The 26911-nt window shown below is 43.5% G+C and overlaps 1 protein-coding gene across 3 annotated transcripts in view; it reads left to right on the top strand.

Annotated features, from left to right (window-relative positions):
- The first annotated feature begins 312 nt into the window (after positions 1–312).
- The window catches only part of BRD4 (bromodomain containing 4), a 205781-nt gene continuing 179182 nt past the window's right edge, over positions 313–26911 (top strand). For 2 of the 3 annotated variants that reach the window (XM_050925774.1, XM_050925767.1), the window contains exon 1: positions 313–406. The gene's annotated coding sequence lies outside the window, so the exon portion shown is untranslated. Of the gene's footprint in view, positions 407–1257; positions 1330–26911 lie in introns of those variants that run through there. The other variant, XM_050925768.1, reaches the window with a different exon arrangement.

The following is a 26911-nucleotide window of genomic DNA, read 5'->3' as shown; positions in this document are numbered from 1 at the left end:
AGCGTCTGTCTTCCCCCGCGCAATAGCCGCTCGGCCGCGGCGCTCCCTCTCCCTCCCCAGGGCCGGGCCGGGCCGTGCCGTGCCGTGCCGGGCCCCCTGTAGCGGCTGCCCGGCAGCAGGGCGACCTGACCTCTCTGCACTCCCGGCTCCCCCTCAGGCCTCGCGCTTAGGAAATGGAGGGGGCGAGGCTTAGGGAGTGGAGGGGACGCACGTAGCTGCGCGGGATGCGTCGGTTGCGTGCTCTGTTGCGCCGCGACGCAGAGCGCTGCGCGGTGAAGTCAGTGCGGAGCCGCTATCGGTCCCTCTCGCTGCCCCCGGCGTGACGCGGAAGAGACGCCCCCCCCCCCCCGGGCCCCACGGCACCCGGTCCGGCGGGAGGGTGGAGAGCGCGCGGCCTGTCCCTCAGGTGAGAGCCGAGTCCGCGCGCGAGGGAAGCGGCTCCCTTGACTGGGGGGCGCGGTCGAGCGGAGGTGGGGGTGTCGGTATTCACCATCCTTGGTTACGTTGTCCTGCTAGCGTAACCCGCATTGTGTAATGCAGCCGCTGCGTCAGGGAGGCTACGCAGTCTTCGCTGGGACGTCTGTCCCAGGCTGAGGCCTGCTGCTCAGACGTTGTATTCTCTTAGAGGGGAGTGCTACGTTGTGTGCGTAGCAGGAGAGGCCCTGCAGGCCGCTGTTGTGCCGTTCACATAGCCAGCGGTCTGCGTAGGTGGGGTATGAGAACGGGTAAGGGGATCGGCTTTTTCTGCTGTTTACGCATTTGGCGGTTGGGTAACCTGCAGAATGCTACGTGATTTACGTAGAGGGCGGCTCTGGCTCTGTTGCGCTGGAAAGCGAACGCGGGGCATAGGCTGCAGAGTTTGTGTGGGAGAGAGATTTGGCCCCATCTGTGGGCTACGTGATTTGCGTAGAGAGTGCTTTTCCCCCGCGCGCGGACTGCGCTTTACGTACGTTGGGTGCGATTCTTCGCTGAGGATGGCTGTTCCCTGGAGAGGTAGGCGAATAGAGCTGTCGCGCTATTTGCGTAGCGGCCTGATGTATTTTTTTAGCCGGCGCGCCGTTTGCGTAGGAGCGTTTGCCCTCTGGTGAGTGGGGAAAAGCTGTTTGGTCCGCGGTCTGCCTGGGGTGCCTGTGTGCGAGGGGCCGTTGGGCCCCGCGGGGCGACGGGTCGCTCAGTAAGCGGGTTGCGCAGCGTACGAGAGCAGGGGCCCTGGGGCGGGGCGGCGGAGCTGATGGGACTTCCTGCCGCCGCCATTTTGTCATCGAGCCGGAGGAGGAAGCGGTGGCTCTGGAGTGGAGGCAGCGGCCCGGCCTGGCCCCGCGGCTTGCGGTGAGTGAGGCGGTCCCGCACCCCACCCTCACGGGCTCTGCACGCCCCGGCTCCTTCGTGGCTCACGCCAGCCCGGGCCAGGCGGCGCCCGGGCCGGCCGCGTCTCTCCGCGCCGTTAGGCCGGGCTGCGGCCGCCGCCCCCGCGGGGTGGGTGCGGATAGATCGAGCCCGGCTCCTCATGGCGTTCAGGCCCGGCCGCCCCCGAACCGCCAGGGTGGCTGGGCCCAGCGCCCACACGTGCGAGTCCTGGTGCTTGGGCGGGCGGGCCGGTCTCTGCGGAGGGCCGGGTGGGGACAGGTCACTGGGAAGGGAGCGGCGGCGCTGGTGCAGCAGGAGGCGGCTCGGCGTTAAACCCTGTTCCCTGTAACCCAGCGATACAGCTCGTAGCGGCCTGCTGGCACTCTAATGTCCGGCAAACAGCCGCGGGCGAGCGGTCCCCTTTGAGATCGCATAGTAAATGCGGCACCAGCAAGGTCCCGTAAACCGCACTGAGGCGCTGATTCCGGGCCTGATTGGAAGGAAGACTTTGAACAGTGTGTGCTTTTGATGAACCTTGACGTTTGTTTGTTTGTTTTGAATTCTGGTGCACTTCAGAGTATAAACTGATGCCACTTACTATACTGGCTGTTCAGATTTTGTCATTTTGCAGTGTAGAAAAACAAATGTTGTCTCACGGTTTGAAAGACTCAAATGAGTTGTAGTAACTATACAGTGATAAGAACGAGGAATATTTGTGGCACCTTAGAGACTAACAAATGTATTTGGGCATAAGCTTTTGTGGCTAAAACCCACTTCATCAGATGTATACACACATCTTCCTACTGTATTTTCCACTGCATGCATCTTCCTACTGTATTTTCCACTGCATGCATCTGAAGAAGTGGGTTTTAGCCCACAAAAGCTTATGCCCAAATACATTTGTTAGTCTCTAAGGTGCCACAAGTATTCCTCATGCTTTTTGCTGATATAGACTAACACAGCTACTACTCTGAAAACTGTATACAGTGATGGAAACAGTGGAACTGACTATACTGTGTATTTGGTGGTACATTCTGTATAGAGAATTTCTTAAACTACTGGTTTTAATCCTAAATGTTACAAGTAACACTAGTGAATTTAAAAAAAATTCAGAACTGTGGTTTATTTTGATGTGTACTAAAAATATTGACACAGCTGTTTATATATTGTGAACTAGATAATTTGAAGTAGCCACTTAGAGGAAAGTTAAATGCAAAATTGTTCTACAGCTCCCTACCCCCTCAAAAATATAGTTGATTGCATCTAAAGCGCCTGATTCCGTAAATAAATAAATCATAGCTGTAGGACTGGAAGGGACCTCAAGGTCATCTTGTCCAGTCCCCTGCACTCATGGCAGGACTAAGTATTATCATTTTAGACCATCCCTAACAATATGATTTCTGCTAATATGAAATTGTGTGGCTAATATTTTCTTCCTGCCTGCAGTGCTTCTCCCACTCTGATTCCCACCCCCCCTCCCCAAATTGTTGCCTAGATTATAGAATGTTTCTTAAGTGTAAACAGTCTATTCAGAAACAGAACTTCCTATTAAGAAGGCTGGTCCATGTTTTGGGAAGGAGAGTTGGTAGCATGAGAGGAAAAGGAAGCTGACCATGTCCCTACTGACTGTATTGTGTGGAAGAGGTAAAACTGTTCTAACTTCAGTTAGACATGAGAACCAGAATTTGCCTATATAATATGCTGTCATTGCATTGTGATTGACTAGTGAATTCTACTTAAAATATAACCAGAGAAGTTAGATCTACTTGCACTGCTGGTAATGTGGCTAAAATTCCTCTTTCATAGCTATAGCAGAAGTATTTCAGTAATACTTCTGTATTTTCATAGTTCCATTAACTGTTTATATAAAAATGTGAAGACTATTTTGCTTATTTTTTAGTAACTTTTTTTTTCTTTTCCTGCTGCTTGTTAATCATGTAAAGTGAAACTATGGTCTGTCCTGGAACTGGATTGATTTCAGGAATGGGTCAGGACACATCTTTGTCTTCCTTTAAATACTGCTGATGTTCACACTGTGTTCTTTACCTAAATAGTGCCTTATAGGTAGATGATGTTAAAACTAAAAAAGGCCAAAAATTATGTGTCACTTAAACAAATAGTTATAAATGATAAACATCAATTAACTCTCAATAAGCCTTGTTAGATTTTTTTGAGACTCTGTGTTTCTGTGAAGTTCTTGTTTAGCAATGCTTTTGTAGAAAGACTTGTTTTTAATCTAAAGTTTTAGTGTTGTTCAGACTTATTGCACGTTTTATAAAAACAAACCAGGAAAATAGCTGGAAGGTGTAGGAAGTGCATGTGCTGTAGATCTGTATTTGAGATGCATACTATTCTGAAATGGAAAGAATTAAACTGGCAAATATTTACCAGACAGCCAAGATCATGAATTATGACTAGTGGTTGTGTATGATACTGTTATAGTATGGATAGATGCATGTAAACTTAATTCTGCAGGCTACTTTGTATGTTGGATTCTCTGTTGTATTTACAGATCATTTTTCATAAAAATAGAATGAAATGGTGGAGGGACTTTGAAAATCGTCAATTTATACTAGATTTGTAAAGCCCCAACTTAATTTGAAAATTTATGGTATGGCTTGCAATTTTAGGTTTAATTGATTATGAATTAAGTTTTATAAATAGTCAGGTGCAGGTGTTGGTTCTGCTGCTGTGGGTGGAACCAGCACATGCAGAAACTGGTCATATATTTTAGAAAATAATTAGGACTGCCACATAATACTTGCAGAACATGCATTTTATCATCAATTGCATTTCAGTAAAAAATTTGTCTTCTTCCACACTTCAACAGCTTCAGCCAAGGAACACTAAGTTCTCTATACAAATTTATATGCCATTGCTACTGGTTTCAGTATTTTGAACAATTTCTTAGTGATTTTTTTTCTGGCAAGTAAAATCCACGCCGCTGAGTGACACAGTTATACTGACCTTACTCCTGGTGTAGACAGCACTGTATTGATGGGAGGACTTCTTCTCTCATTGACATAACTACTGCTTCTTGATGAGGTGGATTACCTATGCTGACAGTAGAAGTCTTCCCATTGTTTTTGGTAATGACTTCACTGAAGCGCTGCAGTAGCAGCCTTTTAAGCATAGAGAAGCACTCAGTCTACATTCTTCACAGATCTTTATTCACTTGGATTAGTCTGAAACATACTTTTGCAGTTTGCCTACAAGTTTATTTCATCTTATTACTTGAGATGTGACAAATATGTGCTGCCACCTTTCTTTTTGTATTTGGCAGCTGTAAAGTGGCTATTGAAAAGTAACTTAATCACAAATCCAGTTGTAAGATCAAGGTCCTGTGTGGGTGGATCCCTGTACTTGTGCAAAGAAATGTTGACGTCTGTGGGGTTATGGGAGTCCATTGTGTGCAATCAGGAGCATAGATAATATCTCACCTATCCTTTCAGATCTTTTGACAGTAGATTTAGCATGTGTGCAGAATAGGCATTTACTCTGTCCTGAAAGCTTTCTTAATCTTAGCCTCATTGACTTTGTTTTTCTTCACAAACTGGTTATGTTTTTTGTCTATAGTGATTATAGTCAAATGTTCAGATGAATGTGGATGATTACAGGTATCAGTGCAGAAAGAGCTCTGTGTAAACTCAAACTTCTGTCCCGCCAACAGAAGTTGGTCCAGTAAAAGATATTGTCTCACCCACTTTATCTTGTTTGAGTATGCAGCGTAAACAATGTAAATTGAAACTCCTGATGAGTATAAATTGTCCATGTTTTCCTACCATACATGATTGCTGAGGTCACAAGCTTGGTACCACTAACATTTTGGTCTTGATGATAAGCTTTGAATTGTTCCATGCTCTGTTAGTCTGCTGAAGGTGATGGCAGCCTTTCCTGTGCGAACATTTAGTTCTTCATCCAGTGAGAGGTTGGTGGTCACTGTAGAATCTAATATCAGAGGGGTAGCCGTGTTAGTCTGGATCTGTAAAAGCAGCAAAGAGTCCTGTGGCACCTTACAAACTAACGGATGTTTTGGAGCATGAGCTTTCGTGGGTGAATACCCACTTCATCAGACGCATATAGAATCTAAATAGCTGAACTTTTGGACCACTTCTAGCTGGTTTGTATTTAAGGTAATTGATTAATCTTGTGAAACCCTCTATCCTAACAGAACAGTTTTTTGATGCTGGTTGTGAGAGCAAATGCCTGACAAGTACTTGAAAGGTGATCCATGAGTTCTTATACTAGACCTTTGTTGTGGGCTATGAGAACAGCATCATCAGCGAATAGGAGGTCCCTGATAAGCACCTTTTTGATTTGGGTCTTTGACTGATATCGGGACAGGTTAAAGTGTTTCCCATCTGATCTTGTGTGGAGATACACTCCATCATCCTTCTTTGCATATTGTTAAATCTGCAGTGACAGTGTTCATAGATCAAACAACATGTGCCATATGAATACCTGTTCTCACTTTCAGGTGACATGTAAATAAGAAGCAGGCAGCAGTATCTCCTGTAAATGTAAACAAACTTGCATCTGATGAAGTGGGTATTGCCCCGCAAAAGCTTATGCTCCAATACATCTGTTAGGGTATGGCTATACTCGAAACTTCAAAGCGCTGCTGCGGGAGCACTGCCGCAGCAGCAATTTGAAATGTGAGTGTAGTCGCAGCGCCAGCTCTCCCAGCGCTGCACGTACTTCACATCCTCATGGAGTTTAGCTTGCAGCTCTGGGAACCGCACTCCCAGCGCTACGGCACTGTTTACACTGATGCTTTACAGCGCTGTATCTTGCAGCGCTCAGGGGTGTGTTTTTTTCACACCTCTGAGCGAGAGAGTTAATTTTTTTAATCACAGTTAATTTTTTTGAGTTAATTGCAATCCACACCCTAGTAAATATAATTCCAATCTATACAAATGGAAATAAGGACAACCCAGGGAATCACAGACCAGTCAACTTAACTTCAGTTCCCAGAAAGGTAATGGAGCAAATAATTAAGCAATCAATTTGCAAACACTTAGAAGATAATAAGATAAGTAACAGCATGGATTTGTCAAGAACAAATCATGTCAAATCAACCTAATAACTTTCTTTCACAGGATAATGGGCCTTGTGGGTAGTGGGGAAGTGGTAGATGTGGTATAGCTTGACTTTAGTAAGTTGTTTGATTCTCTCTTGCATGACCTTCTCATAAACAAACTTGGGAAATACAACCTAGATCGGGGTCTCAAACATGTGGGCCGCATGTGGCCCGCGAGGTTATTTTCTGCGGCCTGCGTGGTCCTCTCGCCCCCTCGCCCTCCCTCAGTGTTTACCTAGAGCGGCTCTGGCCCAACGTGCACCAGGGGCAGGGGAGGTTTCCTGCCCTGCCCCCGCATGATTCTGGGAACTGGGACGAATGTGGGGGAAGAGAGGCGCAGGGGTGTGCGTTGACATTGCTTTGGGCACTGCCCCCAGCAGCTCCCATTGGTTGCGGTTCCCCGTTCCCGGCCAATGAGAGATGCTGGGGGTGGTGCCTGAAGTAACAGCAACACACACCCCTGTGCCCTTGCTCTCCCATGTTCCAACCGCTTCTTAGAGCGGTGTGGGGGCAGGGCAGGCAGGCAGGAAGCCCGCCCCGCCCATGGTGCACGCCGGGCCAGAGCCGCCCACCGAGCCCCTCCTGCAGTCGAACCCCCTGCCCTGAGCCCCTTGATGCACTCCAACCTCCTGCACTCCAGCCCCCTGCTGTACCCTGCACCCTGAACCCCTTCCCTGAGCTGCCTGCCACACCCTGCACCCGACCCCCTGCCCAGAACCTCGTGCCGCACCCCAACCCCCTTCCCTGAGCCGCCTGCTGCACTCTGCACCTGACCCCCTGCCCTGAACACCCTGGTGCACTCCAACCCCCTGCCACACTCCTCACCCCTCCTGCACCCCACACCCCAACTCCCTGCCCTGAGCCCCCGACACACCCCTCCTGTGCCCCCTGGAGGCAGGGAGAGGGTGGAGTTGGAGTGAGGATTTCGGGGAAGGGATTGGAATGGGGTAGGGAAGGGGTGGGAAGAGCCGGGGCCTCATGGAAGGGGTGGAGTGGGGATGGGGCCGAGGGCGGCGGGGGGGAGGTGTCAGTAATGCGGCCCTCGGGCCAATGTACTGGTCCTCATGTGGCCCTTGTGGTCATTTGAGTTTGAGACCCGTGACCTAGATGGAGCTACTATAAAGTGAGTGCATAACTGATTGGAAAACCATTCCCAGTGAGTAGTTATCAGTGGTTCAATCAAGCTGAAAGGGTATATCAAGTGGTGTCCCACAGGGATCAGTTCTGAGTCCAGTTCTGTTCAGTACCTTCATCAGTGATTTAGATATTGGCATAGAGAATACACTTATAAAGTTTGTGGATGATACCAGGCTGGGAGGGGTTGCAAGTGCTTTGGAGGATAGAATTAAAATTCAAAATGATTTGGACAGACTGGATAAATAGTCTCAAATAAATAGAAAACATGACCTTTGGGGGAAGATTGAAAAAACTGGGTTTGTTTACTCTGGAAAAGAGAAGACTGGGCGGGGGAACATACCAGTTTTCAAATACATAAAAGGTTGTTACAAGGAGGAGGAAGAAAAATGGTTTTTCTTAACCTCTGAGGATAGGACAAGAAGTAATGGGCTTAAATTTCAGCAGGGGCAGTTTAGGTTGGACATTAGGAAAAACTTCCTAACTGTCAGAATGGTTAAGCGCTGGAATAAATTGCCTAGGGAGGTTGTGGAATCTCCATCTTTGGGGATTTTTAAGAGCAGGTTAGACAAACACCTGTCAGGAATGGTCTGGATAATGCTGAGTGCAGGGGACTGGACTAGATGACTTCTCAAGGTCCCTTCCAGTCCTTTGATTCTATGGGCTATGTTATACAGGAAGTCAGACTCAATGATCGCAACTGTCCCTTCTGGCCTTGGAATCTATGAAGGCCTTCCAAACACTACATGGTGCAGTGCCTCAGACCTCAGTGGTTCAGGAGCCAAGTGAGCTACTAACGTTACTCAAAAGAGCCACAGTAGTATGAATTCATTGTTTCATTTACTATAGTAACTATATATTCGTTTTTAAACAATATAATAGGAAAATACTTAGTTTATATATAGATATTATTCTTAGATTAAATGACAGACCAAATATTTTATCAAATACAATTGGTATTAAAATATTTACTTATTAACCAAATCAGGGTGCTTTTACTATATTATTAATCAAGTGCTGCAAAGAGCTGCAGGAGACACATTGAAGAGCCATTTGCAGCTCAAGAGCCACAGTCTGAGTATCAGTGGTCTAGATGGGGTACGCAACCTATGGCATGTGTGCCAAAGGTGGCATGCAAGCTAATTTTAAGTGGCACACTGCCTGGGTCCTGGCCACCAGTCCGGGGGGCTCTGCATTTTAATTTAATTTTAAATTAAGCTTTTTAGACATTTTAAAAACCTTATATACAACAATAGTTTAGTTATATATTATAGATTTATAGAAAGAGACCTTCTAAAAACATTAAAATGTATTACTGGCATGCAAAACCTTAAATTAGAGTGAATAAATGAAGACTCGGCACACCACTTCTGAAAGGTTACCGATCCCTGGTCTAGATTGTTGTGCACTGATTACTACTGTGGTATGTGATCCATTAACTCATTTAACTGAGCTTGAGTTAACACTGCATGTGTGCATAAAATGCTTGTTAGCAGGGAATCAACAAGATTTCTTGACGCTTTTTGCTTTGGCTAGATAGTATATTGAAATGTCAAGTGGGCTCAAAGTCACTCAAGATGCTTATCTTCTATAGTAAAATCCTTGACAGGAATGATCTACACATATAACTTATGTGGAAGCTTTGCACAGTCAAAATTCATTGAGTAGCCTATTCAGTCTCTTCCCCCCCACCCACACACAAAAAACGTAATTTTGCACTTCAGCTCACTCCTGTTCACAGGATCATGCTGATCAAAAAAAGAAAAAAATCAAGAGCAAGAAAAATAGATACTGCTGTTGTTGCTTTGGATAGCCCTTTTTTTCTGACAAAAGAATGGGATATGCTAAAGTGTAAAGGTGTCTTTTGACCATCCACTATTATAAAATCATAGAACTGGAAGGGACCTCAAGAGGTCTTCTAGTCCAGTCCCCTGAATTCATGGCAGGTCTAAGTATTATCTAGACCATCCCTGACAGATGTTTGTCCAACCTGCTCTTAAGAATGTCCAGTGATGGAGATTCCACAACCTACCTACGTAACCACCCAGACAGGAAGTTTTTCCTAAGTCCAACCTAAGGTGCTTTTGCTGCTATTTGAGTCCATTGCTTCTTGTCCTATTCTAAGAGGCTAAAGAAAACAATTTTTCTCCCTCTTCCTCCTAACAACTTTTTCTGTACTTAAAAACGGTTATGTCCCCCTCTCAGTCTATTCTCCAGACTAAACAAACCCAGTTTTTTCAGTCTTCCCTCATAAGTCATGTTTTCTGTACCTTTAATAATTTTTGTTGCTCTTTTCTGGAAACTCTCCAGTTTGTCCATATCCTTCTTGAAATGTGGCACCCGGAACTGGACACAGTACTCCAGTTGAGGCCTAATCAGCGCAGAGTAGAGTGGAAGAATTACTTTTTGTGTCTTGCTTACAACACTCCTGCTAATACATCCCAGAATGAATTTTTGGCTTTTTTTGCAAAAGTGTTACATTGTTGATTTGGGGACAGGGGGCAGGGATAGCTCAGTGGTTTGAGCATTGGCCTGCTAAACCCAGAGTTATGAGTTCAATCCTTGAGGGGTCCATTTGGGCATTGGTGCTGCTTTGAGCAGGGGGTTGGACTAGATGATCTCCAGAGGTCCCTTCCAACCCTAATAGTCTATTCTATGATTCATATTTAGCTTGTGGTCCACTATGACCCCTTGCAGTACTCCTTCCTAGGCAGTCATTTCCTATTTTGTTTGTGTGCAACTGATTGTTCCTTCCTAAATAGAGTACTTTGCGTTTGTCCTTATTGAATTTCATCCTATTTACTTAGACCATTTCTCCATTTTGTCCAGATCATTTTGAATTTTAATCCTGTCCTCCAAAGCACTTGCAACCCCTCCCCGTTTGGTATTGCTCACAAACTTTATACGTGTATTCTCTGTGCCATTATCTAAATCATATTGAACAGAACTGGACCCAGAATTCATCCCTGTGGGACCCCACTTATTATATCCTTCCAGAATGACTGTGAACTACTGATGATTACTCTCCGGGAATGGTTTTCCAACCAGTTTTGCACTCACCTTATAGTAGCTTTATCTAGGTTGCATTTCCTAGTTTATGTGAAGGTCATGCGAGACAGTATCAAAAGCTTTAGTAAAATCAAGATATACCACTTCCCCCTATCTACAAGGCTTGTTACCCTGTCAAAGAAAGCTATCAGGTTGGTTTAACACTCATAGACTTTAAGGTCAGAAGGGACCATCTAGTTTGACCTCTTGCACAACACAAGCCACAGAATCTCACCCACCCACTCCTGTAACAACCCCCTAACCTATGTCTGAGTTGTTGAAGTCCTCAAATAGTGGTTTAAAGACCTCAGGGTGCAGATAATCCTCCAGCAAGTGACCCGTGCCTCTCACTGCAGAAGAAGGTGAAAAACCTCCAAGGGCCTCTCCCAATCTGCCCTGGAGGAAAATTCCTTCCCGACCCCAAATATGGCGATCAGTTGAACCTTGAGCATGTGGGCAAGACTCACCATCCAGCACCCAGGAAAAAAATTCTCTGTAGTAACTCAGACCCCATCCCATATTTACCTACTAATAATGAAAGATCAATTAATTGCCAAATTAGGCTATCCCATCATACCGTCCCCTCCATAAACTTATCAAGCTTAGTCTTGAAGCCAGATATGTCTTTTGCCCCCGCTGCTCCCCTTGGAAGGCTGTTCCAGAACTTCACTCCTCTAATGGTTAGAAACCTTCATCTAATTTCAAGTCTAAACTTCCTAGTGTGCAGTTTATATCTGTTTGTTCTTGTGTCCACATTGATACTAAACTTAAATAATTTGTCTCCCTCCTTGATGTTTATCCCTCTGATATATTTATAGAGAGCAATCATATCTCCCCTCAGCCTTCTTTTGGTTAGGTTAAATAAGCTAAGCTCTTTGAGTCTCCTTTCATAAGACAGGTTTTTCATTCCTCGAATCATCCTAATAGCCCTTCTCTGTACCTGTTGCAGTTTGAATTCATCCTTCTTAAACATGGGAGACCAGAACTGCACACACTATTCCAGATGAGGTCTCACCAGTGCCTTGTATAACGGTGCTAACACTCCCTTATCTTTACTGGAAATACCTCGCCTGATGCATCCCAAGACCACATCAGTTTTTTTTCATGGCCATATCACGTTGACGGCTCATAGTCATCCTGTGATCAACCAATACTCTGAGGTCCTTCTCCTCCTCTGTTACTTCCAACTGACTTGTCCCCAATTTATAACTAAAATTCTTGTTATTAATCCCTAAATACATGACTTTGCACTTTTCACTATTGAATTTCATCCTGTTACTATTACTCCAGGTTTACAAGGTCATCCAGATCTTCCTATATGATATCCTGGTCCTTCTCTGTATTAGCAGTACCTCCCAACTTTGTGTCATCCACAAACTTTATTAGCACGTTCCCACTTTTTGTGCCAAGGTCATGCTGACTGTTACTTATTACCTTATTATCTTTCAGATGTTTGCAAATTGACTGCTTAATTATTGCTTCCTCAAAATAATTCCTACAGTATATGTTTTAGAAAAACATCCAGTCTTGATTTAAAAAACTGCCCATGATGAAGAATCCAAAACTGTCAGTGATGGAGAATCTGCAAAGTTACTTATGGGGGCTAAGTCCTATTTTCAGAAGTGATTTAGGCAGTTAGGAGTCTAAGCCCCATTGACTTTCAATGGGGTTGAAAGCTGAGCAGAGCATTGTTGAAATACATTTAAAAATCTGGGCCTGTGTATTAGATACGTCATATTCACTGCATTTTGAAGGTTTGGATCTCCCAGGAGGTAGCTAGTAAACTCAAATTCTGAATCTTAATTTTTCTTTAGATGTGCTTAGCCTACACAAAGGTTTAAGAGGGGTTATGGTGTACCCAGGCAGTATCCGTTCATATTTTGGTACATTTATTAGTAAGTATTAGGTATGAAAACTTTATGGTCCAAGGCAATAGTTACTCCTATTAACTAGGATTTCTTAGAAGGGGCTGAATTCAGTCTCTAGCATTCATAATTTCAGTACTGTGTGGTATTTTAGTTTGTGAAAATCAAAGGAATTACCACAGTTCACTAATTCTTGCATGTAGAAGAAAATAGCTGGATGCTAGTACAGTAACTCCTCACTTAGTCGTCCCAACAACATTGTTTTGTTGTTACATTGCTGATCAATTAGAGAACATGCTCATTTAAAGTTGTGCAGTGCTCCCTTATAACGTTGTTTGGCAACCACCTGCTTTGTCCACTGTTTGAAGAAAAAGCAGCCCATTGGCGCTAATTGGTGTGGGCTTGGAACCAGGGTGGATTGGCAGTCCCACATCAGCTCCCCTAAGTTCCCTCTGTGGCAGCCGCCCAGCAGGCTATCAGATTCCAGGCAGTTCTGCTGTCCCTCCCCCCACTGCCCTGGAGCTGCTCCTGGGAGCCTACTGCTTGCTGGGTGGGGGTGGGGGGAAGAGGGCTGCTAATGTCAGGATGTCCCCGTGCCCCCTGCTCCTCCGCTCTGCTCCTCCCCCCCTCTCGTTTACCCCATCTCCACAGGGTGAGGAGGTGACAGGAATGGGACAGGACAGGGCTCAGGACTGAGGGAGCTTGCTGTCAGTAGCTGCTAATCCACCCTCCACCCCTTACATTAATTCTTATGGGGAAATTGGATTAGCTTAACATCATTTTGCTTAAAGTAGCATTTTTCAGGAACGTAACCACAACATTAAGTGAGGCGTTACTATATATACAGAAACGTGAGAGAATGATGTAGTGTTTGTGGAAAAACAGTAGGTATCTACAAGAATCCATGTTAGATATACCATAGCCAGAACTTTTTTTTTTTTTTTTTTTAGTTAAGTAAAATGACACCTTGGGTCAAGGTCATGGTTAAATTCTTGCTGCAGTTAAGCCTAATTTTGCAGGCCAGGAGTTACTTAGCAGCAATGCTGATGATTAGTTGTTGACTAACTGCTATTTTGTGAAAGCTTCAGACAGTAGTAGTAGAGTTACTAGAGTGGGTTGTCTGCCAGGGCATTTTAAAGAGTTTTGTGCTCTTGTCTTTCTTGATGCTCTTGGGGAACAGTGCTTGCTTCTAGTTTTCTTTATTTTTAACAGAGTGTGTTGCTCCATGAGGGTTTTTCCCATCTCTGAGTGATCTTTGTTGCAATTAGTGTAACTCTTCAGCTGAATTTATATTAGTCTTCCATGTACAAGGAAGATTGCTAATTACAATTGAAAGGCTCTACACAGTATGCTTAACAGATGGACTGATATCGCTTAATGCAGCCAGAAAGCCTGAAGGATGAGCAGAATGGCATGTCTCCAGATAAAATATAGAATATATGGAGATGTACCTATCATAGAACTGGAAGAGACCCTGAAAGGTCATTAAGTCCAGCCCCCTGCCTTCACTAGCAGGACCAAGTACTGATTTTTTGCCCCAGATCCCTAAATGGCCCCCTCAAGGATTGAACTCATAACCCTGGGTTTAGCAGGCCAATGCTCAAATCACTGAGCTATCCCTCCCCTCTTAGAATATCACTAAAATGATAAAAACGAAAACAAGAATTGCTCACAGATAGCAATGAAGACTCAGGCAAGGACTCTAAAACCTTGACTTTAAGTGATAATTTGGGAATGAAAATGTAAGACTTCCTATGGCGAGTTTGATACATTAAATATTAAACCTATTCTTTTTAAAGCCCTCTTTCTGAAACTTTAATTCCATGAAATCTTTCAAGGACTACATGACATTTCTATATTAATATTTTTCTGCTAGAAAGCATACGGAGATCTGAGTGTGCCTGTCTTGTCTGCAGAGAAATCTGGTATCATATGTTTGTTGATTGGTCATCCAAGTAGAATGTCAGTTTTAAGGAATATGGGAAGACATCCTTTTTATGATCAGGATGACTGTTAAAGGTTACAGTAATCCAATGCAGGATTGAGACTTAATGTGTCAATGAAATGTTTTTTAAAAATTAACTAAAATGGACCTTCCCTTATCTCCTGAGAGGCTATTCTGTGTTCTTATTGATAAGCTGGATTTCAGGTATATGGCCCAAACTTGTCTTTTTGCTAATCTTATTTCTCTTTGCTAATCTCTGAACGACCCTAAATAATTCCTCATGCAATGTTGATCCACTTCAGATAACGGTAGGTAGCTGTCAAATTGCCTCAAGGCATCTTTTAGCAAAGTTATGGATCTTTCACTCACCTTGCTTGTAGGAGAAGTCTGTCATGTACTTGTTATCAAATGCTGTTTTCCTTTTGCAGCCCATTGTAGAGGGAGACAAACCCTCATATAATTACGCTGAAAATGTGACATAGAAAACTTGGCATTCACATGTTATCAGAGAGTAGGATTCTTACATTTTCATTATCTTGGCTTCACAAGAGGAATGTGCAAGGAATAAAATTTTTGTTCTTACATAGCTGGCATATGAATTTTAGACCTATTAGTTTAAATTGTTTTTACAAACAAAATATGTGTTACTGGAAATGTTCACATAAGGGTTGCTTTAACAGTCTACAGTGTTGTAAATAATGAAACTTGGGGACATATTCCTAAATGCATTCACACTTAAAAATATTGGCTGAGGGCCCCATGCCATACACCCAGAATAACAATAGGAACAGACTCCATTGATGTTCGCCTTTCTGTGTGGGAGCCACAGCTAGCCCATGCCTGAACCCAATAGCATTCATGAATATTCTCTCATTGTGTACTTGACCAGTGCATGGGGGTTCGTGAGCCACCTTTAATGATCCACCAAATCTTGCCTTGTCAGGAAATAATCATTCTTATCTATGTGCTTGTGAGTACCTGCAGAATCAGTGGTGTCAGCAGATAATGGGTATATATGAATACCAACACAGTTTGGTCTAGCCACTGAAACACACCAGTTTTGATATATGAAGCACCGTGCTTTTGGTCACACAAACCTCCACCACAATGGGACCCTTTGACCCCAAACTGGTCCCCAACAAACCTGTAACAGACGAACTTCTACAGGATAACTATTGCATACCTCTGTACTGGTATTAGGGCTCTCATCCTGGTGGTCTCACATGCCTGGACCTGCAAAAGCACTTCAAAATTCTAGGAAAGTGGCTTTCTTCATCCAGAAATTCTGCAGTGACAGCTGATCATCTGAGACCCAGAGAATCACATGGTCCTACCAGTCTGTGCTTCTTGGTCTAGTTCAAAACTGTTGCTTAATGGTGAATGAACTGCTCACTAAAATACTATGCAGCTACTCATGAACTGGTGCATTCAAATCCTTTTGCTGTTGCTGGGCTCTCCACTGGTAACGATAGAACACTTCCCACTGCCTATTTGCAGCTGCTTCTGATGTGAACTGTATCCTCAAATCTAGGAAAAATTTTTACTAGTGACGGTGCTTTTGCTTTGTATGCCACATAAAGCTGTTTCCACAGCTACCAACTGTCATCTGAGGTCTTCATTGACTTCTGGACTTATTCAGAAATATGAGAAATAGTGATGTTGGTAGATATGAGAGTTATACCTCCGTCCAAAAGTGAGGGGTCCTGGTGGGCCATAAGTAGAGCCCTGCCAAATTCACGGTCCATTTTGGTGAATATGATGGCCAGGGTTTTTTAAAATTAGTCAGTTTCATGTTTTCAGATCTTTACATGAGAAGTGTCACGGTGGTGTAACTGGGGGTCCCGACCCAAAAAGGGGCCAGGGTGGGAGGGTCCCAAGACTATTATAGAGGGGTTGTGGGATTGCCACCCTTACTTCTCTCCTGCTGCTCACAGAGGCACTGTCTTCAGAGCTAGGCTGCAGAGAGGAAGGCTCCTGGCCAGGCGTTGTAAGTGTATGGGTGGTGGGGTTACCATGTGTCCAGTCTCCTGCCTGCATATGGAGGTGATGGAGCTGCAGCCTCCCCACGTGGGTTGGCCACGGAGCTTTTTGTAGCTGTGGGAGAGCTTGGAGGTGGGTCTGACTCACACCAGGAGCGGCACTTGCAGGGGAAGAGGAAGTCTGGTTCCTCCCCATCCCTGGCCAGGACTAGTAGCTGGAACCCTGCGCAGGGTAGGAGCCTCTGGCTGGGCACCAGATTTCACAGTCCATGACACGTTTTTCATGGCCATGAATTTGATATGGCTCTAGCCATAAGCAGTCATTCACAGTACTTTTAGTTTGAAGCAGAGATGAGACTTCTGTGATATGTTCTTAGAAGGTATTGCTGCTAAAACAATTGGGTGCGGCACTAGCATTGAACATATTGCATAACTGCAGTCCCGCTTACCATATGTGAATACTGTGTGCAGATGTAGTGATTCATAACAATAGTTTAGTTACTTGTAATAGTTAACTTAGTAGTGTAGATGCAGCTGCATTGTAGGGGCTTTTAAAACTCCCTCAATGAACCACAGGTATGGCTCCCATCCAGGAAAGAGAATAGCAACTAAAGTAAAATGCCATGAATTGGGTGGTGGGGACAGGCTAGATCAATTTGGTTAATGATTTTTATTAGAACTGGAAATGTGCCAAAGATGACTCATCTTAAATAACAAGCTCTTTGAGTTAGACTTGGTTTTGAGTTTGAACTACAGCCAAGTGGCAGTGTGCCTTTTTGAGATTATTTCTTAAGAAAATTAAATAGAGACATAAAAAATGTATCTACATAAATGTTTAACAGTAGTGAACAAGTTTGTGTATAGCATTGTAGTCTGTCAGGCTACCAAAAAGTACATGTGTGAAGGTTGCTGTGGAGAGTAACTGTTAGCCATTTGGCATTAAAACTTAATGTGGGATACCAGCATTAGAATTCTTTGTGTCACCCTATTGTGTCTGTCTGTCTCTGTCTCTTTCTTCCCCCCTCACCCCACTCCTTTGCAGCTGCACACAGTGGGTATTGCATTTGAGTACAGAAGTATTTTTTTTCTCTGCCATCCTTGCTGTTGTGTGAAAGTGAATAAGATTAGTTTCACTGGAGTGCAGTGAATTCTTCCTATACAGATGCTGATGTCTGACTGTCCTATAGACAGCTATTGATCTGGTTAAGTTAAAAAGTAGAATTGGATTAATTATTGGACAAGAGCAAGGGCTTGTCGAACATGTGTTTGTAGAAACAAATGTTCTTAAGTTTTTTTTTACCCTATTATTTTTTTTTTAAGGCTTTTGTCAATAAAACTTTTGTCAGTCAGGAGTGTGAGGGGAAAAAAAACACCCCTGACCAACGTAAGTTTCACCCATAAGTGCCGGTGTGGACAGCGCTATGGCAGCAGGAGACGCTCTCCTGCTAACATAGTTGCTGCCGCTTGTTCGGGGTGGTTTTATTATGCCCCGTCGACATAGAGTGGCTACGTGAGAGGCCGTAAAGTGGCACAGCTGTGCTGCTATAAGGTCTGTAGTTAGACATAGCCTAATGCAGGGGTTCTCACAACATTTTTTGTGACCTCAACTCTTACTGGTGGCTGCTCTGACAATATTTCCTAAAATACTTAATTAACGTTAGGAAAAACAAAAATATGCACATATACATGTCCAAAGTATTGATGTAGGGTTTTTTTCAGACTCAATAATAAAAGTAATGTACAGTTGTCCCTATTTTTTACTGGACCTAAGCAGAATAGAAACACAAGATGCTTTGCCTGTTTTGCTTTTTTGGTTAATTTTTTTTTTTTTGAAGACTTGCTATCTAGTAAGTCTGCTGTTGTGAAAAGTGATATTTAATATCATTTTTCACAGCAGACTTTCTCAGACTTGATTTAGTTGGGGATTGGTTCTGCTTTGAGCAGGGGGTTGAACTAGATGACTTCCTGAGGTCCCTTCCAACCTTGATATTCTGGGCTCATCCCCGTCAAGCTGGGGACAAATTAAATCCTGGATGGGGAGGTGGGTAAGGAGGCAGGAGGGCCAGGGGCAATGGGGGACTGGATGGAGGGTGGAGAAGGCAGCAGAGGTCAGGGTGATGGGATGGAGGGTGAGTCTGGGCCTGGGGTCTTGCTGCGTGAGCGGAGGCTGGAGGTGGCAGTGGGAGCCAGGGGTGACATGGTGGGGATGAGCCTGGGGCCAGAGCCCGAAGCCCTGTGGTTGTGGGACAGAGCCTGCTGCCCACCTACCACCCCAAGACTGAAGCCCAAAGCCCAAGCCTCACTGCCCCCAGGAAGATATAATAATAATAATAATAATAATTGGAGATATACCAATCTCCTAGAACTGTAAGGGATCTAGAAAGATTGTTAAGTCCAACCCCCTGCCTTCACTATCAGGACCAAGTATTGATTTTTGCCCCAGATCCCTAAGTGGCCCCCTCAAGGATTGAACTCACAACCCTGGGTTTAGCAGGCCAGTGTGAAACCACTGAGCTATCCCTCCCTCCCAAGTGGGGAACTTGCACTCGTCAGCTGGTTCCTATTGTGTTTGTGGCTCCAGAAGGGGGCAGGGACCAACCCCTGCTGGCAACCCCGGGGGAGGGGCCGTTGCTTTGCACCCCCCCCCCCCCCGCCAACAAAATAAAAACCAAAAAACCACCACCGCCCAGGAATCTGTGGCTGCATGAAAAGCCCTTTGTGTCCACATTTGAGAAATGCTGGCCCAATGCACTGTAATTTAGGGACTAGTGGATAGAGCACTGAACTAGGACTCAGGATAGTTGGTTTTTTTCCGCCCTCTCTTCTGCTGGAAGAAATCACTTCCATCCTTGTGTCTGTTTCCCTGTGCCTTCATTTCTTCATCTATAAAATGAGGATGATGCTTATCTTCTTTGTAAAGCACTGTGAGATCTGTGAATGAAGGAACTAATATTTGTTTACTAATCTAATGGGGCGGAGAGAGACGTTTTCACCTTTTCATGTTCTCTATATGTATAAATATTCTCCTGTCTGTGTGTTCCATTCTGTGCATCCGAAGAAGTGAGCTGTAGCTCACGAAAACTTATACTGAAATAAATTTGTTTGTCTCTAAAGTGCCACAAGTACTCCTGTTCTGTTTCCATCTCTGGTTTCATTCGTTGATACGTTTCGCAAGCACTAGTATTGCTAACTGTTTTGTTGTGAAGTGAAATGAGAATGAACTCATGAAAAAGATATGTAAAAAGAGCATTAGTATTATGTGGGTTTCTAATGAAGAACTCTATATGGATATCTTAGTCTGGCTAAAGTATTGTAGTTTTTCATGAAATATATATAAATAAGAATTTGTACCAGTTGGTTTACGAATGAGTAATTTTAACTAATACTTGTAGAAACACTTGAATTCAAGTTGAGTGAGTAGATTTGAATAGAATCTTAAACATATGCATGTTGTTCAGCTGAATCTTTAGTGGTATTAAAAGTATGCACCAAAAGCAGCCTGTGGAAGTCTGTAATGTGGTCTGGGTAAATCATCCTTATTAATGTGGAGATTATAGTCAAGAGGCTACAGGTCCCAAGAGGCAGTGATCAAGGTAGCCTGGATGAATTGCATGTTGGGACCCCTGGTCTCAGGTAAGAGCAGCAGTATTTATGCATTTATATGTAGTTTTCCAAATTAGAGCTATAGCTAAGTGCCCTGCTCTAGAATGATAGGTACAAGTATGTCATTCATATCATTAGGTCAAAAATAAAAGTAATTTTTAGTTGAATATTTAGAGCATCCAGGGAATGTTCTATTAATCAGATTACTGCATTAGGTTGAATATTTCCATATTTTTATGAGAAACGTGGGCTTTTATAATGGGTTAATTCTGATGCTCAAAACGGGAAAGAATTAAAAATGTTGAAGGATTTGGCATAATTTACCATGTTGCTCATACTTAGTTTGTGCAAGCTGCGAACAGCTCACTTTCACCTGTGAATGGCTTGCCAACTACAGAACCAGTTTCTCCTCTCTTGGTTTTCACACCTCAACTGCTAGAACAGGGCCTCATCCTCCCTGATTGAACTGACCTCGTTTTCTCTAGCTTGCTTGCTAGCATATATATACCTGCCCCTGGAAATTTCCACTATATGCATCTGAGGAAGTGGGTATTCACCCACGAAAGCTCATGCTCCAAAACGTCTGTTAGTCTATAAGGTGACACAGGATTCTTTGCTGCTTTCACTTTCACCTTGTATTCCTTTTGGGCTTTCCCAAATTGCTCTTGAGAGCTTTATTAGGAAAAGAGGCAGCTATTGTTTATATTATCTATGCCAATACTGAAAAGTGATTGTGATGGAACTTGCCTGCAGCCCATTGAGAATCTTTTAAACTTACACATCTGATCTCTATTGCATCTGAGCCTTTTAGGGTGCTCCTTTGTAATTTTGCATGTACTTGTGCTTTAGTCATAGACTCAGAGAAATATAAGGCTGGAAGGAACCTCGAGGTCATCTAGTCCAACACCCCAGCCCACCTCATTCTGGGGCAGGAAGGAGCAAGTATACCTTGACCGTTCCTGACTGATGTTTGTCCAACCCAGAGGTCCCCAACCTTCTACGTCTGGTGGGTGCCGGATGACGAGCCACTGAGGACCGTGGCTGGCAGATGAGCATCCATCGAAATGCTGCCGAGAAGCGGCAACGTCATTAGGCATCACCGCCGAGAAGCAGTGTCATCCAGAGGTGTCGCCGCTGAAAATCAGTGGCATTTCGGCAGCGACGCCTCTGGATGATGCTGCTTCTCAGCGGCATTTGGGCAGATGCTCGTCCGCCGGCCAGTATGCGGGTGCACATAGGTGCCCCAGTGGGCGCCATGGCATCCCGTGGGCACCGCATTGGGGACCACTGGTCTAACCTATTATTAAAAACCTCCAGTGATGGGAATTCCACAACCTCCTTTGGAAGCCTGTTCCAGCGCTTAACTATTCATGTTAGAAAGTTTTTCCTAACATGCCTTGTTGTAGATTAAGATGATTATTTCTTTTCCTCTCTTCAGAGGACATGGAGAAAAATTGATCATTGTCCTCTTTATAACTGCCTCTAGGAGAGCTGAAGGCTATCAGGTCTCCCCTCATTTCTCTTTTTTTCAAGACTAAACATGCCCAATTTTTTAACTTGTAGGTCAATTTCTCTAAACCTTTTATCACTTCTGTTGCTGTCCTCTGGACTTAATTACCTCTTGTGTCTTACAGCACCCTATAATGGAATTAACCTTTTTTGCAACTGCATTACATTATTAGCTTATATTCAATTTGTACTCCACTAGAACTCCTGGATCCTTTTCAGCAGTACTACAACCTAGCCAATTTTCCCCTATTTTGTATTTGTGCATTTCATTTTTTCCCTCCCATGCATAGTATTTTGCTCGTCTTTATTGATTTTCACCTTGTTGATTTCAGACCAGTTCTCCTATTTGTCAAGGTAATTTTTAATTCTAATCCTGTCCTCCAAAGCGTTTGCAACCCCTTCCAGCTTGGTTTAATCTGCAAATTTTATAAGCATATTCTCCGCACTATTATCTAAGCCAGAATAATCCAACCTTTTCAATGATGTTGGCCATGTGTAGTTGTGCGGCACCTCTTTGGGCCACAAATAAAAACAAAATGGTATCCTCCCTGCAGTGTGATGTCATATGCATGCTGTCTGGAGGACTCCATTTTGTTCTGCAGCAGACCTGCTATACAAAATGGTGTCCTTCATGTAGCATGATCTTTCACATCTAGTGTGTGTGAGGGCACCATATTGTAGAGCAGATCTGCTGTGTGGAGGACTCGTTGGTGGGGCCGAACAAAGTTGTCTTGCAGGCCACGAGTTGGACCAGCCTGATCAAGTCATCAATGAAGATCTGAATAGTACTGGATTTAGGATTAGCCCTTTCGGGATCCAACCTGATATGTCCTCCCAGTTTGACCGTGAACCATTGATAACTACTCTTGGGAGTACAGTCTTTCAACCAGTTCATATTTATAGTAATTTAATCTAGAACACATTTTGCACATGACATTCTCATAAGCAGACTAGGGACTACCAAAAGCCTTAATAAAATCAAGATATATTGTGTGTGCTCATTCCCCATATCCACTAGTCTAGGAACCCTAACAACGATGAAAATTAGGTTGGTTTGGCATTACTTGTTCTTGACAAATCAATGTTGGCTGTTACTATTACTCAGTTATCTTCTAGGGCTTACAAATTGATTAATTTTTTCTAGTATCTTTCCAGGTATCAAAGATAGACTTTCCCCCAAATCATTACATGCCTGGTTATGAAATGCTTAGTTTGTGCGCATAGAAGTGGGGGTTTCTTTCCTCTTTCCCCACTTTTTTGGAGAAAGTGGTGGAATTTTTTTTTAAAATGTCTCTTGGCTACTAAAATCATTCCTAAAATTAAGCATTTATATGTGCCTGTTCTTTGTCCTCCCTTTGTCTTTGTTTTTTCCTTATCTCTGAGGATATTCACCTCTCTTTTTGTCTCTACTCCATTTACTTCCCTCTGCATGCTTAATCATGTTGATACTGTGCTGTTTCAGAAATTCTTTTCCAGAGCAATCACAGATTCATAGAATATCAACGTTGGAAGGGACCTGAGGAGGTCATCTAGTCCAACCCCCTGCTCAAAGCAGGACCAATCCCCAATGTGGAACTGATTTCTGCTTCTCCTATGTCACTCTGGTAATCTGTAGGGGGCTTCATTATTTGGGGAGTTTCACCTTTTAAGGGCTCCCTACACACATACTAGTTTGGCTCAAGAAAGAGCAGTGTGAAACTGACTAGGCTCAAATCACTTGGACTGTAACATTGCTGATGCTCCTCTTGCTGGAGGCATACTGCCCCTGATATGCAATATTGATATAGTCTGTGGAATTGTTCTGCAAGGGAATTTTGAAACAAGGCAATGATTGCAGGAACTCCGTATTCCTTTACTGAACTTAAAACCCCCAGACACATTATTTAATTGGTAAGATTAATGCTAAGAATTACCATCATTTATCATTTACAGGTAGTAATATTGTTTTTAAATTCATAGCCATACAGTCAGACATCCGTTCGCTCAAGTGCACTAGTTCCAGTTAAATTTGCTTCTAGGTATAAATTATTCTGGTTCCTTCCTGAAACTTTCTCAGAATATGTGGGATGATAATCAAGTTGACATTTTGAAAATGTGTAAACAAAATTATGCTCCCAAAGATCCTTAAAATTTTGGAAAGTCATTGGGGAATTGTTCTCAAATTATACAAATGCCCTTTATACTGTTTGGGCAGTGTAAAGAGACATTGAAATAGGTGGAAATAGCCTCAGAGGATGCTCCCTGCAGAGAGCTGTTCCACCTTCCATAGAACTGGCATGAAGGCTCTACAACACCATGTCTTCCATCCAGTCCCACAGATTAGGGAGGGGACATGTTGTAGGTATCAGAAGAGCACTGTACTATTGTTATTCTCTGTTTCCTAGGGCCCTGGGAAATAGTGTGTGATGTTAGGGCAACCATGAAGCTGCCCTAATCTATATTGGTGACTGGACTTCGTTTTGGAATGCAGGGAGCCCAAAACAGGTTTAAAGCCACCTTTGTGCCTGCCCCCCCTTCTGTCCTTGTCTCAAGTGCAAGAATGGAGTAACTGAATCAAGCCCATGCAGATTTTTTCCTTGTCTTTTGAAATCCATTTTAATTCAGATTGTATAAATGACAGTGGATTGTTGAACATAAGGTGACGCTTCTTAAAATGTTTGTCTTATCTTTACCTTATTTTTCAGCTCTGACTTTCCTTGTGTAAGAGTCAGTAGCAAACAGTGGATATTTTTTTTTCTGTGCACTTTCAGCGATGGGCTTCTTGAATGCTAAAAGAGCCCAGTTTTCAAAACCATCTGCAAACATTCTATTACTGTCAAAATGTAAGAGATGAAGTATTCCCTGGGGGGAGGTGTAATTTTCAGGAGTGCAAATTTGCTAATAGGCAGCTACAGCAAATACATGTACGCTAATAGAAAACATTTGTGAACCAGTCATTCTTCCTTTTGAATATACTGGTTTGTAAAAAGTGGCTGTAGTTCAATCAGTGAGCTTGTTTGTAAAGAAGTAGTTTAATAGACCAGCTCCACTGAGATAGAAAACTAATTGTTCAGTATCACTGCATGGAAGTCTGTGTACACAGAGTCCCATTTCACTAGACTGGTGCTTAGTAGATGCAATTGGTGTGGACTTAATAGTTCACTTTTCTATGTTTTTGCAAAGCCAGAGCAATTTGGGGTTCTCCATATTTATCTTAATGTTTGAGTAGGTGTTTGTGCAACAGGTTTGGCATTGGTAGATGATATACACAGCAATAGCACTAGCATTGAAAATAGCTGAGGTAAATCACTTGGTCCCTCTAACAGGCTTGCTGCGAGGTCATTTTAAGTGTTGTAAAAGATCACATTTCAATATTAATATTAGTGTGTGCTGGGCAAGATGGGGGTGGGTGGGTTGGTGAGGCTGGGGCAGGTTCCCTTCCTGGTTCCTGGGAAGAGGCGACCTTCAACTCCTAGATCCATGTGCTGCCTCCGCTCTACCTCAAGCCCCAGTTCTGTAGCTCCCATTGGCTGGGAACTGCAGCTGATGGGAGATGCGGGAGTGGTGCCTGCAGGCGGAGGCAGCACATGGAGCTAGGAGCTGAGGGCCACCCCCCTCCCCCAACTCCTGCTGCTGGGTTGTGTGTGTGTGTATGGGGGTGAGACTGTCCCAGCAGCGGCCAACGACAAACAGAGAGCCTTAATCGTGATTCCTACATAGACCAACTGATGGAAGCTGCCTTCACGCCACACTAGATAAATTTAAAGTCAGTGGCATTGAAATCTGGAAGCTTTTCACAAGCTGGGCCTGGTGAAGTTTGTGTTCAAACTGACTTCCTAATCGCTCCAGATCTCTCTAGGTTTAGACTTATGCCCACTAGGATAAGTGAATCTCCCCTGACATCCTCTTCCTAATGTACTGGGAAGCCTGATAATCTTACATGTAGTGATGATCCTCAATGGATTGTGATCACCTTTGATGTTAATACTTTAAGGTTGGTGGCACTGGGGAATTAGTTGCCCCAAATCCTGAACATGGTCAAAGGAGGGAGAGAAGGTGTGGCCTGCATAGGTTAGCTTTTGAACTGTGGTTGTAGATTTTAATTTGTGGTCAGTTCACAATGTTCTAGTCATGGCATTTAGATAAACAAGGAAGTACAAAATGTCAGTCTGAGCCTGGAATCAGGTCTTTGGCCTTGGTTGGTCTTATGCTACTATCAAGTAGCTTGATTATTTGGCAAGGATTCTCAATATTCCTGTTGATTGGCTGAGTAAATGCAGATTAATCCAGGTGATTGAGAGCTAGTATTCCAGTCTACCTGTTCTCTCTGATCTCATTTGTGCTAAAGAAAATCCAAGATGATAGAGTTTAAATTATTCTCACAGCTTTTGTGCTGTGCTATATAGACCTGCTACTTCAATTTATCATGTTGTCAAGAGTCAGTCAGTCAGTTATAAGCACCTAATAAACCTTTTGCTAGTGACCAGTTCCTTTTAGATTTGAGACTTTATGGCCAAGTTATTGTCGTTCTTTTCAAGAGCAAAGAACGTTGCACTTTGACAGAGTCACTTTGTCTGGCTTTTATATAGGGCCCATGTAATTGGGCAACAAAATGGCAAATGAAATTTAATGTGGATAAATGTAAAGTAATGCACATTGGAAAAAATAACCCCAACTATACATACAATATGATGGGGGCTAATTTAGCTACAATGAGTCAGGAAAAAGATCTTGGCGTCATCGTGGCTAGTTCTCTGAAGATGTCCATGCAGTGCACAGAGGCAGTCAAAAAAGTGAACAGGATGTTAGGAATCATTATTAAGGGGATAGGGAATAAGACAGAGAATATCTTATTGCCCTTATATAAATCCATGGTACACCCACATCTCGAATACTGTGTACAGATGTGGTCTCCTCACCTCAAAAAAGTTATTCGAGCACTAGAAAAGGTTCAGAAAAGGACAGCTAAAATGATTAGGGGTTTGGAGAGGGTCCCATACGAGAGAGATTAAAGAGGCTAGGCCTCTTCAGCTTGGAAAAGAGGAGTTTAAGGGGGGATATGATAGAAGTATATAAAATCATGAGTGATGTAGAGAAAGTGGATAAGGAAAAGTTATTTACTTATTCCCATAATATAAGAACTAGGGGTCACCAAATGAAATTAATAGGCAGGTTTAAAACAAATAAAAGGAAGTTCTTCTTCACACAGCGCACAGTCAGCTTGTGGAACTCCTTACCTGAGGAGGTTGTGAAGGCTGGGACTATAACAATGTTTAAAAGGGAACTGAATAAATTCATGGTGGCTAAGTCCATAAATGGTTATTAGCCAGGAAGGGTAAAGAATGGTGTCCCTAGCCTCTGTTCATCAGAGGATAGAGATGGATGGCAGGATAGAGATCACTTGATCATTGCCTGTTAGCTT

Source organism: Gopherus flavomarginatus, chromosome 16 (assembly GCF_025201925.1).
Source record: "Gopherus flavomarginatus isolate rGopFla2 chromosome 16, rGopFla2.mat.asm, whole genome shotgun sequence".
Classification (NCBI taxonomy): Eukaryota; Metazoa; Chordata; order Testudines; family Testudinidae; genus Gopherus; species Gopherus flavomarginatus.
The sequence above is the reverse complement of the archived record's forward strand: the minus strand, read 5'-3'. Positions and strand labels throughout refer to the sequence as shown.